A 5,953-nucleotide genomic window follows, 5' to 3' on the forward strand; every position below is an offset into this window, starting at 1 on the left:
GGCAATGCTGCCAGCATTCTGGGTACGTTACCAGTCGACGATGGTGAGGAGAAATTCTACGACGCGTGACGCACTCCTTTTGTATCCATATTTTATATTGTAAATATATTGTATAATTGTAAGTATGTAAATATTTTGTTTTCTTAAATTATTTCTAGTTTAGTTTAGTTTTTAAAAGTTACTTATAGTTAAGTTTTATTGTAATAAATTTATGTTTTATTATAAATAATAAAATGTATGAAAAAGATCACATTATACGTGTATGATAAATATTACAATAATATTGCGTGATGTTTTTACACAACATAATAATAAAAAAAACACTAAGCCATGTAACCAGACATTCAATGATATTGCAAAATATTCTTGTAGTTGTCGATTACATTGTGCAACACGCCGTATATTGCAATATTATTGTTTGCTTAGCCAACTATTGTGAACACTGCGTTGAACTATTTTTGTATTGCGTATACATTTGCGGATAGCAATGTTGTTATTCAAATGTAGTACATCACTAACATAGATTTGTCAAAATGTAAGTTACATATGGCATATTCAACATTACGTTCCATCTTTGTATTTTCATTGAATCTAAGTGAGATAGACCAATTAACAATGCTCAAAATTATGTTTGTCGTAAAATGAAATGTCAAATGCAAGTTGCAGTGGTTTGAAAGGGTGACCAGTGTAAATAATAAAACGGCTACTCTAGAAAAAATGGTTATGCCCTTACATTTTTCAAATCAAATATGTCTTCTAATAATAATCCAATAAAAAATATAAGAACAAATCAGCCCAAGTTTCAATCTAAATCTCTGTAACATCATCTTGAATATACAGATAACCTCGCCATCTATTGAATCACTTTGGTACTAGCAGAATATAAAAGTTTTGTTAGTTCCAATATCTTTCGATACGTGGCGACAGATACAAAGTGTTTTTTAATTATTTTTATTTTTTGTCATATTAATTTGTTTTGTTTCATGCTCCCGTGCAATATTTAAATTAACGCTTGAATTTATTGAAATTAGTTGAAGTTTGCAACTACACGTTTGAGGCAGTGGTTGACGTGGTCACCTCGCCGCAATAACCGTAGCGCCGCGTGTGGTGGGTTCGAATCCCACCCAGGATAAATCTATGTGTGATGAGCACTAGTATTTGTTCTGACCCCGGCTGTTATTGTATTTATATATAAGTATGTATTAGGCATTATAAGTATGTTTTTAGTTATTTGGTTACCATTGTCCATAGTACAAGCTCTGCTTAGTTTGGAATCAAATGACCGTGTGTGAATTGTCCAATGCTATTTAATATTATATTAAGTAGGTAGCTACTTTGATTTTGATAAACAATTTCTCATTATACCTTTTATTATAATATAAAAACCTTTAAATAATACAAGTATCGCGACTCAGTTTTTCGTCCTTAAAAATAAGCAAGTATCGATGTAATACCAAGGTTATTAAAAAGTAGGTTAGTTATTAAGTAGTAGTTTATATTAACGTGTAGAACATTTAATTTGATGCAATTTTTAAAACATCGTGACTGTTCATTAATTAAAATGTATTATTAAAAGCTATAGGTACCTAAATCTACAACATAAATTAGAGTAAAACCTTCAAGTCGCGAATATTCATACCTACCACGTGCAATCAGGTAAGCCGTAGAGCAGATGCGTGCAACAAAAGCTCTCCGTAGAACACAAACAAACTATTCTTCTGAGGTCGGATCAAGGCCGCTCACAACACTCATGAATGGCGGTGTGCGGCCAACTTTTAATAAGATTTATTGTAACTGATCTTGTTGTGACAATGACAATAGTGTGATTCTTGGCGGTAAATAGCCATCTTTGTGTGGTCTCGGAGTTTATTGTACAGCCTTAACCAAAAGTCAAAACTTGCAAACACCTGGCGATAAAAAAAAAGATATTAAGTAACGATTTCTCATTTTTTTGCATTCATGTATCGCTGGTTGTTGGTTTCCAAACTTATTTGATTGTAGACGTATTTTGTTACTTTTATTCGGGGTCAGAATTTGTCCTCACGTGGACATTTTATCCGCATTCCAACTGAAAAACCCAAAGCCATTGATCAAGAACCATTGAACCATTACCCTCACTAAAGTGGATATAACAATTTGGTAAGTTGGTTAAAGGTAAGTTTATTACTATTCTATACTTAGTTTTTATTTGTACAAATTATTACATTAACTGAATCTTGTAGAAAGTTATTAATGTCCAAAACTGCATTTTATTTACTAAAGTTAACTTAAAGTTGACCGTTTTCAGTCTGTCCAACGTTTACCCACTTATCAGCAGTCGTGTAGATTAATAATTTAGAGACAGCAATTATAAAAAGCCAAATCCATAATCCATTCCATTTTGTTACTAAAACAAAAAAATAAACAATCATTTATGAAACACTTCCCATATCTCACTGTCAAAATAAAAAACGAAAGAAACATAAGAATATTTACATTTAGCGTATTGTTATTGCACATCAGTTAAATAATGGCCGCGATCACCATAATCTTTATCTAAGGAGCTTTATTTTGGACAGCTTTAAAACTGATGGGTTACTATAACAACTCACAAATGCACCGTAGCCCCGATAGCGGTGAAACCCAAGTGAGTTATGGTAATGCGTCGAGAGATACCTTTGGTCTCCACGGACGATGGACTTGCATTCGAAATGTAGAAACACTTTAATCTTAACGACATATAAACATAAAGATGTCCACTACCACGTCACTAAAAGGCGATTGTTGTTAAATTTAATGGCACATAAAATAAAATAGTAATCGTGAGTCACTCACTAATTATTGACGGATAAACTGTTTGGTGTTAGGTCTTGTTAGTTTAATGTAAACGAGAGCAATCCTTTTGGAAAGCAGTGAGAACCAACGGTGTAAACTCTACCCTGCTGAGAACATCCATCAGACCGGCTTTTTAGACGCCTTGTACTATTAATATTAATCCAAAAATATATAAAAAATATTTAAATTTGCGCTCTCTGCTTGTTTATTTCAAATTTTTGAAGGAATACCAAAGCGGTCTTGGTTAGAACTTTACAGGACTTAAAGGTTTCCTGCGAGCAAAAGAGTCGGGTGCTCTTACTTCCTCAAAGAGCGGTCATCAAAATCATAGACTATGTTAATGAGAAACCCTATCAATGTTTTATTTGCATCGCCTCTTGTGACAATCTCGACACAAATAAATTAGTTAGACGGTTTAATATGGTAATGAGCCAATTAACATTAGTTTCAGAATGGGTTATAATTACAGGAATTGTCTAATTATGTTTGAATTTATCGTTGACAGTATAATTTCCTATACTCATCGTTTCGGATGGGACCGCTCGTTAAACAGTTGTGTAAAACGATTTTGACGTGACGATTGGAGAGTAAACGACTCTGATTATGGGAACTTTCTTAGCTAAGTATGTGACGTATATTGGCCGACTTTATAATCGGTTCAATCAAACTGTTTCAACGTTTACTTTGAAGTATTGAAACTACTTAATTAATAGTACGAGTTTTGAAGTAAAAGGCTGTTGAACCACGGTTGACACTTAACCATCTACTTATTTGGCTGATTGAGGGAGTAGGAACTCTGTTTTTTTTAATAACGGAAATTACCGCACTAAGAATTGCTCTTGTGCCGCGGGGACTTTTATAAACATACAAACAACGGACACAAAGTACAGCCAGAAGAACTATTTGTGAATCGCACATATAAGTAATTGTCCCGTTTGGGAATCGAACCCATGAACACAATTATAGCGGCGTGGTGACCAACTTAATCACTGCACCACGGAGGCCGTCGATTGTTCTTCAAGTATCTAAAGATAAAGTAAAATACCACTAAGAACAGGAGGCCAACAATTTATGCCTCTAATATGCAAGAGGTTTACACGTGTTTAGTTGTGTTAAAATATTAAATTAACGTCTTCCTGTGGGCGTAAGCAGATAAGATAATAACATCATTTGAAATTCGGGATAGTCTTCTCTCGTATATTTGAAACATCTACCTACGTAGCTTCGAGTGTTTGGACCTTTTACCAAAGGGATAAGACCATTAGGTAAGTACCTACATGCTTTTCTAACATCTAAAAGAAATCACATTAAACTAATGGACATAAAAATAGTCGATTTCGGAGCAAATATAACTATCCTATAGAACACTGGCATCGGTGAATGCTTACACCGAAATTCTTTTGCGAACAAAGATAATGATCAAGTTACAGTTATGTTTATACCAATATTGGCAATAGATGCAATTAATTAGCAAAGTATTTACTATGTTAATTCATCAATCTAAAACGATCAATTGTTAAAGCCCACTGAAGTGGCTTCTACTTACAACACTATCGAGTAATTACAATAGCACCTTAATTACTCTGTTTGCTACTACATCTAGTTTCAATTAGCTAATGCACTAATAACGATTATTTGTCGAATGCGTTGACTCATTCAGGTACAAATACAATGAAACTGGTTCATATTTCTTACAAAACGAGCACAACGGTACTACAATACAGTTAAACAAAGGTAATGGCAGCATTAGGTTTAGGAATCCAACATTAGCCTTATAAGGGGACTGTACAAAGGTAAGATCTATAAATTGTCTTCATAAATATATCTGGTAATGTAGAGACGACGGTGTGACAACAATGACCACGTTGAGGTAAACATCACAGTTCAATAGTCCGCGCACGTCCATGATTGGTCATTTCAGTATATCTATGTTAGACGCAAAGCGAATCCAGAATGAATTACGGGAATTGTTTACAACTCGATACACGCGGATTTGGTCAAATATTTCTATAGAAACGTGAAACGCCTGTTGTTATTTTAATAGCAATTGTCTGTTCAACTTATCTCTCGCTGTGAATAGATGCGTCTCTCAATAAACGATTCGAGATGCCTTTTTAAATAAAGTTTAAAAATAAGTAAATGAGAATGATGCAGTTTTCTACTGGATTCCTTTGTTAATTAAGTACTTTAATAATAATATATACTTAGAGATTCTAAATTGAAAATTAGCTAATAAATAAAACTTATAATCCATGTAACCATATTTTGTAGTGTGATTAATGAATGATCTCTAGTTTAGACACAGTAAATAGAGTTAATCGGTAAATATATGTGAATGTGCCAAATACAGATGGTTAATCTAAAAATATTAGTAAATATTGTAAACATATAAATGATTGATAGTGTTTGTGGGTGTTCCGTACTGTATTTACGACATAACGAAGTTTTATTTCATTGCCGTAATTTATCATTACGCATTGATGTCATTGTACATCAGCCATTAACTGGGCTTAAACGATTTAATTTTCGACTTTCCCTCAAAACATTGATGGTACCTAATCACGACCCACGGACAAGATAATCCTAAAATTTATTGGCCATAACAACAGGCACTGTCGTCAATCGAATTGATATTGTGGTCATACAGTTTTATAAACAGTTTGGTGCTAATGAAATCACATTGAATTGCTATAAATTAGAGGCGACAATGTTCGAGCTTGGGGTGACCACAATAATGCCTGTTTACAATACGCCGTATTTGGGTTAAATAGTTGGTCACAAAAGTAAGACCACCCTTAATGTTTGGGTGCCTTGTGGTCCACAATAGAGTCGGGAGCAAGATGTTTGGACTGTTACAACGAATGAACGACTGTAATTTATTGGAGCATGTTTGAATAAATAGACTTTAAGGTCACGTTCAAGTTTTGTAAAACAAAATTGGAACAAAGTAACTTGTTATTACTAAACTTCGATACCACGAGACGAAGCTCAAATTACTGGTATTATGACCTTATTTTAGCAAGCAACTGTAATTTGGTAATCATAATGAATTTATTTTGGAGAGCTCATTCTTGTTCCGTGAAAGCGTCCCGTAATAATATTGGGTATTTTGTAAAAATAACTTCATCTTCCGCGGTAT

The sequence above is a fragment of the Anticarsia gemmatalis genome, chromosome 10 (genome assembly GCF_050436995.1).
Source record: "Anticarsia gemmatalis isolate Benzon Research Colony breed Stoneville strain chromosome 10, ilAntGemm2 primary, whole genome shotgun sequence".
NCBI lineage: Eukaryota > Metazoa > Arthropoda > Insecta > Lepidoptera > Erebidae > Anticarsia > Anticarsia gemmatalis.